General features: G+C 41.1%; 1 long non-coding RNA gene across 1 annotated transcript; it reads right to left on the bottom strand.

The window, feature by feature from the left end:
• Positions 1-630: 630 nt before the first annotated feature.
• Positions 631-9,841, bottom strand: Gm47403. Its single transcript, XR_003948202.1, has 3 exons — positions 9,759-9,841; positions 2,993-3,113; positions 631-2,678 (listed from the first exon to the last, which is right to left on the bottom strand). It is a non-coding gene; the product is annotated as a predicted gene, 47403 (long non-coding RNA).
• Between the last annotated feature and the right edge of the window lie 5,919 nt (positions 9,842-15,760).

Below are 15,760 nucleotides of genomic sequence, written 5' to 3' on the forward strand. Positions count from 1 at the left end.
AAGATGAACTATGACCCTCACAATTCGCCCACAGAAATTAGAACTCACTAAGTCTGTTAGCATTTTTATTTTGATTATTCTTTCCTTTGACTCCTAAGGAGAAGTTTCTTGAAGAGAGATGGCTGGGTCAAAAGAAATCAAGTACTTTAATGGTTTTAATCATGCGTTGTCAAAATGTTTTTCAATTCGGAGTCCTTCTAGCAATGCACAAGTGGACCTGTTTCACCAAGATCTACCCCAAAGTGAATATTATCATTAAAAAAAAACCTCCCTGGTTTGGTAGGTGTAAATACAGAGCTGCTTTAATTTGCACATCGTTATTTTAAAGCCCCACTCACAGGCTCAGTAAGTGGTCTTGACACTTCACTATATCTCTGTGGTTTTGTTTTGTTGGGGTGTTTGTTTGTATATTTTTGTCTTCCTATAATAACACTATGAAGCTTATTCTTATTTTCTTTCACAAAATATTCAGTGTGCCCGAGTAAACATTTTGCACCATGCCAAAAAAAAAAAAAAAAAAAAAAAAAAAAATCATTCCCTTAAGTAAAAATCCCCAACCCCTGCCACTGCCCTGGCCCAAAAAAAAAAAAAAAAAAAAAAAAAAAAGTATGTCTACATAAGATATTAACTCTTTGTTATCTCTATCCTGAAGTGGGTAGATTCATTCTAATGACAATCTACTTTTATCAATATCTTCAAGCATACAATTATCATAGCTTTTACTTTATTATAAGCCCCAATTCCATTTCTACACTGAGGTCAGATGTGAACAATACTCTGTCCAGTTTCTTCCTACTGAGTCTCAAGTCTCTCCAGCACACACGTGAGTACTACTCCACCTGCTGTGGCAAGAGCCTGCTGCCTCCACTGGACAGCTACAGTTCTATGCCTTTGAGCAGATGGCCCACTGGGTAGACATGTGCCTTAGCTGGGTCAACTATAGTCCTCCCCTGAGGTTTTCCTGCTGTTAGGTGGGTAATGAGAAGCCCCTGCTCTTCCACAGTTCTGGATCTTTGGGGATACGAGTGTAGAACTTTGAGCTGCCAGGCTTTGCCCCTTCTCTCTGCTCCCAACTCAGGATCCAGCAACAGAGCTACAAATGGAAGGCAATGTACAGTGTGGAGAAGGGTTCCTGTGCAGAAGGCACTCAGTTGCTATGTCAGGCTATCTGAGGGCAGAATACAGCTTCAATTTCCCATATTTTACTGTCCAGATCTCTCTCTCTCTCTCTCTCTCTCTCTCTCTTTCTTTCTTTCTCTCTCTTCCCCTCCTCTCCCGCCTCCCCCCCCCTCTCTCTCTCACACACACACAAACAAACAGAATTGAGAGCATCAGGTAAGTCCTATTAAAAGCTGCTAAGTATGGCTAAAATCACTCTAAATGTTAATGGCTGGCTTTATTGACGGTACTCCTTCAGATGTCTATTTTTCTTACATATAACCTAAACTATTGAGGGACAAAACCCCTTTCTTGTGTCCTGGATGCCTTGAGTGAGCACTGTTGGTCCATGATGAAACCTACCGCTGCTCTATTTGAACATAAGCCATTCCTTTGGCCATTGTTTCAAACTGCATATACTACCTGTTTGCTGCTCGGAAGTCCCATCTGTATTGGATAAACCGTGGTATTTCAGTGTTTGTATTTGATTAATCCTTATTTTACTTACAATGACCTCAAAAGTAAGAGAGGCAATGTTTGATTGATGACAATATTCTATTTTATTGTTATAACTGAGGGCTCAATCTCGATTGTTGTAATTGTTCTTTTATTGTCAGTTTTTGTTGTTAATCTCTTTCTGTGATTGATTTATGTTATATCTTATCATAAAATGTGCTTGTATATGTGTGTAGGGAAACTGTATATATAAAGTTTGACAAGTATTTATAATTCAGGTATTTCCTGAATTGTCTTGAAAAACATCATCTCAATTAGGAGCAGACCATTTGTCTCAATCAAGCATGCTTTTTCTACAACTTGTAGCATTGGTTAGTCTTTTCTGTGTAGATGAATTTAAATATGAAAAGTCCAGTCGAATTGTTTGGTTGCATGAAATCTCTCACCTAGTGTGTATCATGTCCCTTCTACAATCAATTTTAGGCACGACTCCTGCAAACTGGAGTTCCACCTGCCCTCTGTGCTATTAGTCACCCGAATGAACTCCCAGCATCATAAAGCATCAAACTGGAAATGAACATTATTCTTTGTTTTCTCTTTTTTCCATCCACTTAAGGTGAAGTCTACACTCAGGAGCTGGGACTAGATTTGCCTGCCATTTCTGGTCTGGGAAATTGTGATGTTTACTGAAGATGATAAATACCTAGGCCAGCAGCCTAGGTGGAGATGGATGAAAATGACTCTGTTCTTTGTACAGTTCTTGTATCTGAAATGAGCATTTGGTACCGTGGATGTATTTTTAGCAGTTACCCAGTTTCACATAAATAGCCTGCATCTTTGTCAAAGGCCTCATTTCCTGATTTCTCTGGAGTCATCTGCTACTGGTTCCACACTTGCCTTCACACATTATTCAGAGGTGTAAATATCAGCTGCTGGATTGGAACAGCTTCTCGCTTCCTCCAAAGCAGTGTTGGGTGGGGCCTTAGCCCATTCTTTCATGCCTCTCTGCAGTATATTTGAAGGAGTGCACCATAGTCCACTCCAGAAGTCCTCTTGTCCTCTTCCTGTAAGAAAGGAGGGAAGTATCAGACACCTTTACAGGACTAATGGTTGCACATAGAACAAATGAAAAAAGAAACACAAGTATGCATAAAAAGCCCATAATTGATCTCTTCTCTAGGGCAGGTAGGCTCTGTAGGAAAGTCTTAGGGAAATGGGACAAAGAGCCAGAATGTATGTAGATGCATTCATTACAGTTAGTTTTGGCTAAAAATAAGTAAAGGCACAGAAAATTGAACAAAAATTAATTTAAAGTTTAGGAAAGAATATTAAAGCATTCACCTAAGCTCTCTAAGTGAGATTATATATGGTAAATTACCTGAGATGTTTAAATGTGTTGAAAGTAGACTCTAGAATTAAGCCTGCACAGGTCTTGTTCATGCTGTCACAACCACATTGGTAGCACACACTCATGAATCTATGGGTAGCACACATTGAACCTGATGGGTTGGAAAAAAAGAACACAAATTTGGGTAAGCAAGGGAGAGTGGGTGTGTCTGGTAGAATTTTAGTGAGTGTGATCAAAATATTATGTATTAAACTTCCAAAGAATAAATAAAAATAATTCAAGACTGAATCTAGGAGCAAGGAACAACATCCTGCCCCAGACGCTAGCTTGCTTATTTTAAATGTTCTTCAAAACACCTTTACATGGAGGGATAAGCACAGCAAACAACCCAAGATTTAAAATACGGTGTCCTTGAGATTAGCTAGAAGCTACACCATTTCCAACTGTGATGGTTTGTGTATGCTCGGCCCAGGGAGTGGCACTTTTAGAAGGTGTGGCCCTGTTGTAGTAGGTGGCCTTGTTGTAGTAGGTGTGTCACTGTGTGTGTGGACTTTAAGACCCTCATCCTAGGTTCCTGGGAGTCCGTATTCTACTAGCAGCCTTGATGAAGATGTAGAACTCTCAGATCCTTCTGCACCATGCCTGCCTGCTCCCACCTTGATGATAATGGACTGAACCTCTGAATCTGTAAGCCAGTCCCAATTAAATGTTGTCCTTTATAAGAGTTGCCTTGGCCATGGTGTCTGTTCTCAGCAGTAAACCCTAACTAAGACACTAACAGATGTTACTATTGTTTATCCCATTATATAAAGATGCCCACAGTAGAAATAGGAAGCTGGAAGTCCATCCACAGGGAGCTAAACATGGAGGAAAAGCTCAATTAGCAACTCCGATGACTCTTCCAACTGCCCCAGTTGATTTCAACAGGATGTTTGCATGCCCCCAATCTGATGTTACTTTTTGTTGGTGTTGTTGTTTTGTTTTGTTTTGTTTTGTTTTGTTTTGTTTTGTTTTGTTTTGTTTTGTTTTGTTTGAGACAGGGTTTCCCTGAGCATCCCTGGCTGTTTTAAAACTCACTCTACAGACTAGATGTGCCTCAAACTCAGAAATTCAGCTGCCTCTGTGCTAAGATTAAAGGTGTGCACACCACCACCCAGTGATGATGTTACTTCTATTTGTTATCTCAATTGGGCTACTCCAATAATTGCATGGATGTTGGAAACTCCTGATTTGATGAGGTTTTGCTTTTATCTGTTACTTGGTACTTTATGATTATCTCTATCTGCTACTTGGTTCTTATTAATTATCTCTATCTGGTACTTGCTACTTATTGTTTCTGTTTCCTTTCTATGTACTCAAACTACTCACTTACTCATAAAAACAAAGCATAGCTATTATGTGTAGCTCATCCTTGAAACCATACAGTACATGTAAACCTAAGCATATATCTAACATAGGAATATATACTAGGTATCAGTGCCTCTAATCTTGATTTTGTATAGCAGTGGTGACTTTTATACTGTACTTCAGTAGGAAGAGTGAGTGTTATTCTTGGGGATTATTGGAATAAAAACTGTGTATGTACTCACTGATAAGTGGATAATTAGCCCAAAAGTTCAGAATACACAAGACTCGATTCACAGACTATGTGAAGCCTAAGAAGAAGGAAGACCAAAATGTGGATGCTTCAGTGCTTTTAAGAAGGGGGAACAAAATACTCACAGGAGAAAATATGGAGACAAAGTGTGGAGCAGAGACAGAAAGAAAGGTCATCCAGAGACTGCCCGACCTGGGCATGTATCCCATCCCATATATAGCCACCAAACCCAGACATTATTGTGGATGCCAGGAAGTGCTTGCAGATAGAAGCCTGAGATGGCTGTCTCCTGAGAGGTTCTGTCAAAGCCTGACAAATACAGAGGAAGCTCACAGCCAACCATTGGACTAAGTTCGGGGATTCCTGATGAAGGAGATGGAGAAAGGACTGAAGGTGCTGAGAGGGTTTGCAGCCCCATGAAGGGAGTAACAGTGTCAACAGACCAGACCACCCCCACCCCCGGACCAGAGCTTCCGGGGACTGGACCACCAACCAAAGAATACGCATGGAGTGACTCAGAGCTCCAGCCACATATAAGGCAGAAGATGGCCTTGTTGGACATCAGTGGGAGGAGAGGCCCTCAGGTCTGAGAGTGTTCAATGCCCCAGTGTAGAAGAATGCCAGGGTGGGAGGATGGGAGTGGGTGGGTGAGGGAGCAACCTCATAGAGGCAGGGGAGGGAGGATGGGATAGGGGGTTTCTGAAGGGGAGACTGGAAAGGGGAAACCATTTGAAATGTAAATGAAGAAAATATCCAAGAAAACAACAACAACAACAACAAAACCTGTGATACTATAACTTAAGGATTTTTCTATTACCTCTATGGTTTATTTATTTTCATAATTCTACAACCTCTCTGGTCTTAACTAATTTATTATGTATAATAGTGGGAGATAGAAAATTGACCTGACTTTCCCAAGGATCAAAGACAAGGTAAACAGATGAGTTGCTAATAGAGTCGAACTAAGGTCCTTCATTCAGTAAGTGATTATTGGGTGGTGTTTGTTTGTTTGTTTGTTTGTAAATGGTTTTGATCAGATGTGAATCTATTATCTGTTGTGTTAGAGGAAAGGAATGTAGGAAAGTTAGTGAAGAGAAGTGAAATCAATTAATGAGCTAGTGTTTGAAACTAATATAGTCATTAGTGAGGTACTGCTGCTGTATGTATTGGGGGCCTCAAAAGTAAGAGGCACAATGGATGTTTGAACAAACAGAGCTCAGGATTCAGTGGCAGCCAGAATGGGCATATGTCCCTCTCAGTTGCCCTGCTAGTCGAGCTCCCTCCTCATGTTGCTTCACATGAAGCAACACGAAGATGAATTGAAGAGTGATTAGTTGAATGTAATGTGACACGTAGCCTGCTTAGCTTCATCTCTGGAATATCTAGAGACTGGGAACCTGTACTGCCACATAAGTCAAGTTCTTTGCTTCACTCATTCAGACATCCCTGCATGGAGAGAGGTAAAGGGAGAGCAGGCTTGTCCTTCTGCTTGTGGACAAGCATTGGCTGCCTGCTGTTTAGACTGCTTTTTCCTCTATTTCCAACTCCTAAAGGGGTTAATACTTCCTCAAGAATGAATGGAGTCTCCCTGTGTACATAGTCTCACAGCATGTACATAGTGTCACTGTCACTCCCTCATAAAAAAAAAAACAAAGAAAAAAAACACAGAGACTTTTTTAAAAGGACAAATATATACTTACAAGAGAAATGACATCACCATTCAAATATTACAGGCTAGAAATTATATGTAAAAGGGGCAAACCAGCAGAATACTGGAAGTATATTTTCTAGAGAGAGTAGAAAAAGGTGTTTGGAATGGTGTCAGCGTTTGGAAGCTGATTATGGGATGCATATGGCAATCACTAGATGGTCCATCTTTTTGTCACAGCTCCAAATTTTGTCTCTGTAACTCCTTCCATGGGTGTTTTGTTCCCATTTCTAGGAAGGGGTAAAGTGTCCACACTTTGGTCTTTCTTCTTCTTGAATTTCATGCGTTTAGCAAGTTGTATCTTATATCTTGGGTATCCTAAGTTTCTGGGCTAATATCCACTTATCAGTGAGTACATATTGTGTGAGTTCCTAGCAAAATTTTGCTGAAAGGACCCAGATATAGCTCTCTCTTGTGAGACTATGCCGGGGCCTAGCAAACACAGAAGTGGATGATCACAGTCAGCTATTGGATGGATCACACAGCCCCCAATGCAGGAGCTAGAGATATTACCCAAGGAGCTAAAGGGAACTGCAACCCTATAGGTGGAACAACAATATGAACTAACCAGTACCCCGGAGCTCTTGTCTCTAGTTGCATATGCATCAAAAGATGGCCTAGTCGGCCATCACTGCAAAGAGAGGCCCATTGGACTTGCCAACTTTAGATGCCCCAGTACAGGGGAATGCCAGGGCCAAAAAGGGGGAGTGGGTGGGTAGGGGATTGGGGGGGTGGATATGGGGGACATTTGGGATAGCATTGAAAATGTAAACGAGGAAAATACCTAATTAAAAAATTAAAATAAAAAAAAGAAAGAAAAGGGTGTTTGGATCATAGTCTAAGTGAGTTAACATGAAGAATATGCTAGGTAATGGGGGTGTTTGAAAGACCCCAGTGGGGAGACCCCCACTCAAGTCCTGAGACAGCGTGCGCACCCAAGGAATCACGAGAAACCGTCTTGGTGCAAACACGTGAGGCAGTTTAATGACGGAGCTCTGGGCTGACACATATCTCACGCGGGAGACAGAGGAGTCAACCCTGAGGCTCAAAAGTTAGAGGTTTATATAGGAAAAAATTCGGGAGATAGGAGAAATTGGCGCGGTTACACACAATTGGACAGTTTAAACATCAGCAAATTGCACGTGCAGATCAAGGTAACAGCAATTCTGAAGGGCGGGTGCTTATCTATGTCAGCAGAGCATCAGGTTAATATTTAACCCATGTCAGAAGGGCAGGAGACAGGAGAATTGCTAATCTTTTTATGGCTACTTCTTTGAGAATAGCTAATATTATTTTGGTAGCTGCAGGTTTAATCATTCTGACCACTAAAACTATGTTTTTACATTTGTTTAGTCAGCCAGCTTCCTTATCTGACTCTGCACTTTGCCGGCTAGTAAAGTTTGGAAAGTCCGTTTTGAAGGGGGAAGGTACTGGGTGTTCTTGAATTCATTTTGGATATTACATGTTGACAAAACAGAAACTCCTAAGACCTTACAGTGTGGCTGTCACCATCTAGTCAGGTAAAAAGACCCTTCCTACGTGATCTGACATACTAAGCATAAAGGCACCACGACTAGGCAGTGAGGTCGTCCTGTGGAATCCATAATCAGAGTATTTTAAGGTAAAACTCACTCCAGGAAAGCACTTATAACTTTTGTCAGGTTCTCATTGTCTAGGAGAATAGGAGAGAGTAGGAGACCAGGGAACACCTGATACCATGATAAACACTGAAACATGAAATGGACTTTCATAAAACTAACAAAATATATATTAGAAAACTAAAGGGAACAGATCTACCTCAGTAGAAGGGAGCCTGCTGTTCTCTAGCATTAACAGAGAAGATGCTGTAACCATTAATTGAGAAGAGGACTATTGGAATGGCAAGGAATTCAGGAAATGCACTGGGAAAATGAAGAGATCCCTCAGAAAGTGGTGAAGAGTGATCGAAAGGACCCAGATGTAGCTGTCTCTTGTGAGACTATGACGGGGCCTAGCAAACACAGAAGTGGATGCTCACAGTCAGCTAATGGATGGATCACAGGGCTCCCAATGGAGGAGCTAGAGAAAGTACCCAAGGAGCTAAAGGGATCTGCAACCCTATAGGCGGAACAACATAATGAACTAACCAGTATCCCGGAGCTCTTGACTCTAGCTGCATATGTATCAAAAGATGGCCTAGTCGGCCATCACTAGAAAGAGAGGCCCATTGGACACGCAAACTTTATATGCCCCAGTACAGGGGAACGCCAGGGCCAAAAAGGGGGAGTGGGTGGGTAGGGGAGTGGGAGTGGGTGGGTATGGGGGACTTCTGGTATAGCATTAGAAATGTAAATGAGCTACATACCTAATAAAAAATGGAAAAAAAAAAAAAAAAGAACAAGCCCAGAGTCCAGAAGATGACCAGCAGTTATTTCAAACAGAGAAAGTAAGGGGTGTGGAGGATCTAAATGTACTGGAAATTTCACACCATTTTGGATTGCTATGGTGAGAAAAATACAGAAAAAAAGTTATGGAGAAAAGTTAAGTATGAACTTCAAGCAAGACAAAATATTTTCCAGGAAAGGTTGGGTCTGAGCAGCCTATACACTGTTGTATATAAACACTGGTATTGAACTAAGCTAAGCTGCCACAATATGGTGCAGATCTGGGAAGAACACTCACAAGGAGGGCTACAGAAAGTATAAGAATAAGAGAGAGCTCATTCTTGTTGTCCATGGTGGGATGTTCAGACTAGTGTGGAATTAAAAAGCTAAGAATAAATAACTATACTATTTAGAAGCACCAAGGAAAGCACCAGTGTAAAGCTAGTTGAGTGAAAACAGCTTCCTCTAGACCACAACGCTTTCTGCTCCCATTACAAGTTACTAATTTAATTCTTTCAGTTTATAGATCCACAGAACTGGGGAGAAAAGCAAATGTAAATGTGAAAAGACAAACGGACGAAGATATGTGGGTATTGGTTGAAGAGTGTCAAAGTGACAGCTGAAGAAGAAAAACAGGCGAATAAGGGAAAGTGAAGTAGTTCATACTAGAGAAAATTGGGGTTAGAAAGATGGAACTAGGCAGATATGAGCCTTGAAAGTCTCAATAGCCTACTTCTTTGCCCAGGTTCATTCTGGTTTTGTTGTTGTTGCTGTTTTGTTTTGTTTTGTTTTGTTTTGTTTTGTTTTGTTTTGTTTTGTTTTTTGTTGTTAGTGTTGTTTTGTTTTAAATTTATTTTTATTTTTTACTGAAAATAAAGTTAGGAACATTTGTGTCTGTGTTCATGGGCCATGGGCCAGGGTTAGGTGTTGAGAGACTATTCACCTAGCTTCCTGGTTGTGTGAGTAATGGGCTGAATGTTTTGCTTTGCAAGACTTTATATATTGAAGCCCTAAACCAAATCACATGCCTTCAGGCACAGTATATTCAAAGAAGTTACTAAGGGTTAATACCTTCATAAAGGTGGGGCCACGATCTAGTAGTACATATATGTAGTTTAAGAGACATACCTCAGAGTTCCTAAGCACAACTTCTTTTCTCTCCTCCTTCCCTCCTCCTCTTTCTCCTCTTCTTTCTTCTATAACTCTTTCTTTCTCTCTGTATACATACACATGCAGAGAGACAAGTCAACACAAAAATCAAGCCAGGAAGAGGCCAAATAAAATTTGTCAGTGCCTCAGTAATGCAATCTACTTGCTAGAGCTCTGAGAAATAAATGCCTATTGGGTAAGCTTCCCCAATTTGTACTATTCATCTAAGATAATATAGTCTCCCCAGCTATATAAGCCAATTCTCTGTAGTGAATGACTCAACCTATCTATAATCTATATCAAATAAATATATTTACCCATCTCTCATCTATGGATCATCTCTCTCCTTCCCAGTGGCTACCCTCTCTCTTGTCACTCCATCCACGTCTCATGTACATATATCTTGTGACCCCACTTCTCCAGTTGAGTTCTTGGTGATACACTGGCTAGAAGGAAATAATCTATAGATTTAGGATCAAGAAGAGCCACAGTATCTTATCCAACAGTCCTAGAGATTCCTACTTCACATATCCTAAAATAATAAAGACCCGAGAAAAAAAGAAAACAGAGAACTTAGAAGGCAAAGAAAATCCAGCAGGCTCAATAGCAGTGGGTTGGTTACAAAGCAACTTTAAAGCAATTTCATTAAATTCATTAAAGAGACAATACATTAAAAGGAGCAGATTTTGCCACGTAGTAGAAAAAGTGGTAGGGAACTGAGACTTCTAATTTACAATTGAGGGGCAGTTCCTACCTGAAAGTAGGTAGAAGGATGACGCAGATATGATAAGTCAATACAGGTGAGAACATATATGCTCTGCATATCACCCAGGCAGACATTTGTTCCCAAGGCAAACATTGCTAATCAATCACAACACCCCCTCCTGGTAGACCTTGCAGTAGCAGAAAGGGTGTTGTTCTATTTCTTTTCTTGGGCAGGATAGCTGGAGCAGAGGAGAGCCTGGAGGTGGGAACAAGGAGTAAAGCAGCACTCATACACATACACATGCATACACATATATACATAAATATACACATATGTACACATGTACACATATAAGCACATACACACATACACATATACACACATACACATATACACATACACACATACACATATACACACATACACATATACACATACACACATACACATATACACATATACATATATACATTGTCTCAGTCAGGGTTTCTATTACTGCACAAAACATCATGACCAAGAGGCAAGTTGTGGGAGGAAAGGGTTTATTCAGCTTACACTTTCTACATTGCTGTTCTTCACCAAAGGAAGTCAGGACTGGAACTTAAGCAGGTCAGGGAGCAGGAACTGATGCAGAGGCCATGGAGGGATGTTACTTACTGACTTGCTTCCCCTGACTTGCTCAGCTTGTTTTCTTATAGAACGCAGGACTACCAACCCAGGGATGGCACCACCCACAATGGGCCCTTTCACCCTGGATCACTAATTGAGAAAATGCCTTACAGCTGGATCTCATGGAGGCATTTTCTCAAGGGAGGCTCCTTTCTTTGTAATAACTCCAGCTTGTGTCAAGTCAACACACAGAACCAGACAGTGCATACGTATATAGTGTTTCATCCCCAATGTATACGTATTTATTGTTTCATCCCCAGTGCATACGTATATAGTGTGTCATCCCCAGGAGAGTCAGAAGAGGGCATCTCTGGAGCTGGAGTTTTGCATGGTTATGAGACATCATGTGGATGCTGTGAATCAAACTCTGACCATCTGGAAGAGCAGCAAGTACTCTAAACAGCCAAGCCATCTCTCCAGCCTGCACTTTTGTTTCTTAAATGCTACAGTTCCTGTGTTTACAAAAGCAACAAGATACCAAGTTAACAAGAAAAACCCTGTGCAAAAAACTAATCATGAACTAGAAAACATAATTTAAAAAATTATAGTTGTAAACACAAGAGTACTATACTAAACTCAGCAAGAAAATTATAGAACTTTACTGAACGGCAAAAACATTTGAATCAAAAGCTAGCATTCCATGGATTCCAAAACCCCAGGATAGGAATTTTCTTCCCATTCATCAGTATTTTAAACTCATTCCCAATTAACGATTATTGTTTACACTTATCAATCACTTACATAGCAGACAGACACTCTCATTAGGATTTTTAATTAATATATGAAACTAATTTCAAAAGTTACATAGAACATTTAATCTAAATTATCAGGCATGCCAAGCTTGAAAAAGAACAGCAGGCCAATAATTAGCTCCCTAGATCTCAGTCTGTATCATAAGGCCATGAACGTGAAAACAGTGTAGTGTTTGTGTCTGAATAACAGATCAATGAAACAAAGCAGACACATATAGAGATGGAAGTCCAACAACAAAGAGAGTCACCTGCGACCCATGCTGTCAGCATTTCTGGGAAACAAAAGATACCATGAGTACCCAGTGATCTGCAGGCAGAATGGCAAACCCAAAATCCTTTTAGTGTGTCTAGTGAAATAGCAAATCTGAGAGTGTACAGAACAGGTAGGACCAAAGAGAGGATGGGATTGTGGCACAATTGTAGAGCACTAGCTTACCATATGCAAGGTCCTGATTTTGGTTCTTGGCAACACACACACACACACACACACACACACACACACACACACACACAAGGAGATAAAGCCTAATGTGTTAGTGCCAGTTCTAAGTAAGCATTGTCCTGGGTCCTGTTGTAATGTGACACCATCTGAAGAGAAAGAGCTCCAAGCAAGCAGGAACAAACAAGAAAGACATGGGGAAGGCATGCTCCTGGAAGACCATGAGCGGTACTGAGAAGAGTGGAGCTCCTCAGAGATGTGTCTGTGAAAGGAAAGGAAGAAGAGAGAGAAACCGAAGCCTCTTGCAGACAGGGACAATGCCATCACTGCTCCCAACCCCTCCTCACCCCCACCAGTATTGTCCTTTGTCATTTAAAGAACTCTACTCCTCCTTTGTCAGAGAAGGCTCAAGAGCTGAGCATCTCTTCCTTAAAATGTCTGATTATTTCAAAAACTCACATTAATTCTAAATGAGACATCTATGCTAATAAAAACAAACAAGTAAGCCTGTGTTTCCAACTGATGAGCATTCTCTAAAAGCCAGATAACCACGTAAAATCGTAGTTCAGTCCAGACTGAATCAAATATCTTCCAAGTAGCTTTTTAAGGTGCTAAATGGACACTTAAGAAACAGAGAAGCAAACACTGAGAGCAAGAGAAAGAGCAGGGGGTGGGGAGAGGGAGGGAAGGACTGAGAGAGGGAGGGAAGGAAAGGAGAGCAGGGAGAAGAGAAAGAGATAGAGAGACACAGAGACAGGGAGACAGAGACAGGGAGACAGAGAGAGACAGAGAGACAGAGAGAGACTGTGGTTTGTCTAGACTTAGGCTATCCAACCACAGTATTCGAGTAGGAAGTGAAGAAGAAAATAATCTCCCATCAAAAAAGTAAGTTCCAGGATGCCTAAGGCAGAAGGAAATCCAATGGAATTTTAATCAGGGATATTGAAGATGGGCAGGAAAAGAGCCAAGAAAATGAAATTGAGTTAAAGAAAGAAGTCAAAAGGGGTCAGACGGTGTTTGAAATGGAAGGCAATATAATAGACACACAGCTGAAGTGCCTTAGGAGGAAAACAAGGCCATGAAAATGAGTTACTGCTCAAAACTGCAACCCAGGGAACTTCCTGGGCATTAGAGAAAGCATACCTGTTCAGTAAGTGGGGCTCCTGCACACTTTGGAAGATTCGCCTGTAACAGCCATCTCCTATAAACCAGTGAAGCGCTAGACTTTAACTGAAAAGGAAAATATTCTTGAGGAATCAAGATGGAGTGAGCAACATATTTATGAGGGTGGGGAATTAAACAAACAAGAGGCACAAAAGCCAAGCAGAGCAGCTGTGGAGAAATGGTCTCCAGGAAGTCGAAGAAGGCCAGACGAATGGGAGGGGCATTTTAGATTCAGCGAGCCTGTGAGGGTGACAAGAGGACAGGCTTGGATGTGCAAGAACTTAAGGGAACATCACATACATCTGTGCTTTGGGGGAAAGTCACACTCGATCAGATGACTGAAACATTTTATCAAATGTTTCGCAATGTACTGCAATGAGTAGAAAGCAAAGTTAATGGACAGAGTAAAGGCATGACTCAAAGTGTCTTTCAACCCTATACAACTGTGGGTGCAGGTAGCTTTGAATTTAATCCTGTGGTTGGGTAGCCTAAGTCTAGACAAACTACAGAACCACACACAAAGCCTGAACACTTTGGAACACCTGCATGTGCACACCTGCATGTGGGCACATGTGTGTATGTGTGTATGTGTGTGTGTGTGTGTGTGTGTGTGTGTGTGTCTGTGTCTGTGTGTGTGTGTGTGGTGTATTTTCTTTGTGATTTGGTTTAGAAACTTTAAAATGAACTTATGTATCTTGTGTCAGTGTATACATGAAGAACTGTTGGCTTCTTGGAATTACTATAGTTTTGTAGAATCATAGTGTTATTCTTGTGAGATACACCCTGAAGTACTAAAGAGCTAAAGGGTAGACAGGTAACTGAAACCTGCAGGAAAGAACTTCAAATATATTATAGGAAGGTTTTGTGTTCCCAAAAACATATGGAGGAAAAGGTAATCAGGCTGAAAAAAGTCACATCATATATGCAATAAATGATACAGTAATAATGTTCTTATTCTCTTGCTCTTACTCTCTTGTCTCTGTTACTCTTGCTTCCTGCTTGCCCCCTCTCTCCCCATTCCCTTCCCCCCTCTCTCCACATGGTCATGGCTGGCCTCTACTTCCCTACTCTCTCCCTCTCTCTGCCTTTCTATAATAAACTCCTTAAAACCAAAATAAATAAATAATAGGAAATATACACAAATAAATAATCAACTGGTTTATATTAGCAGAATATACAAGGAGATACCAATCTAAACCACATACCCTGGCAAGGTTGAGTCTGGAAATCTAAAATTTGAGCATTTAAGTGGAAAATAGTGAATCTATACTGTAGTGTGGTTACTTTTAAAGAGAAATGCCCTATGGCCCTTATGTGTGACCAGATTGGCTTCTGAGCATGTCCTTGAGGTATTTTCTTTTTTTCTTTTTTTTTCTTTTTTTTTCTTAGATATTTTCTTCATTTACATTTCAAATGCTATCCCCAAAGCCCCCATACCCTCCCCCTGCCCTGCTTCCCAACCCACCTACTCCTGCTTCCTGGCCCTGGCATTCCCCTGTACTGGGCCATATGATCTTCGCAAGACCAAGGACCTCTCCTCCCATTGATGGCTGACTAGACCATCCTCTGCTACATATGCAACTAGAGACACAGCTCGGGGGGGGGGGTGTTACTGGTTAGTTCATATTGTTGCTCCTCTTATAGGGTTGCAGACCCCTTTAGCTCTTTGGGTACTTTCCCTAGCTCCTTCTGGGGATCCATCCCATAATCAGCCACCAAACCCAGACACTATTGCATATGCCAGCAAGATTTTGCCGACAGGACCCTGATATAGCTGTCTCTTGTGAGGCTATGCCAGTTCCTGGCAAATACAGAAGTGGATGCTCAAAGTCATCTATTGGATGGATCACAGGGCCCCCAATGAAGGAGCTAGAGGTGTTTTCTTAATTGATGTGAGAGGGCCCACCCCCATGTGAGTGGTACCAGTTTTAGCAGGTTGGCCTGGGCTGCATAAGAAAGGTAGCTGAGCAAGCTGGAAGGAGCAAGCCAGTAAGCAGCATTCTTCTGCGGTCTCTGCTTCATTTCCTGCCTCCCTGTTCCTGCCTTGAGTTCCTGCCCAAAGTCCTTTGATGGTGAATTGTAAAGTATGGGATTAAATAAACCTTCTTCTCCCCATGTTGCTTCTGCTCAGGGTTTTATCAGAGCAACAGAAAGCAAACTACAAAAACATGAATGTATGTAGAGATATGGAGGGAAACTGAAGTGACATCATTGATTGAAAAGACTGTATGCATATTATACAAGCAATGAT

Source organism: Mus musculus, chromosome 9 (genome assembly GCF_000001635.26).
Source record: "Mus musculus strain C57BL/6J chromosome 9, GRCm38.p6 C57BL/6J".
In the NCBI taxonomy this organism is placed as follows: Eukaryota; Metazoa; Chordata; class Mammalia; order Rodentia; family Muridae; genus Mus; species Mus musculus.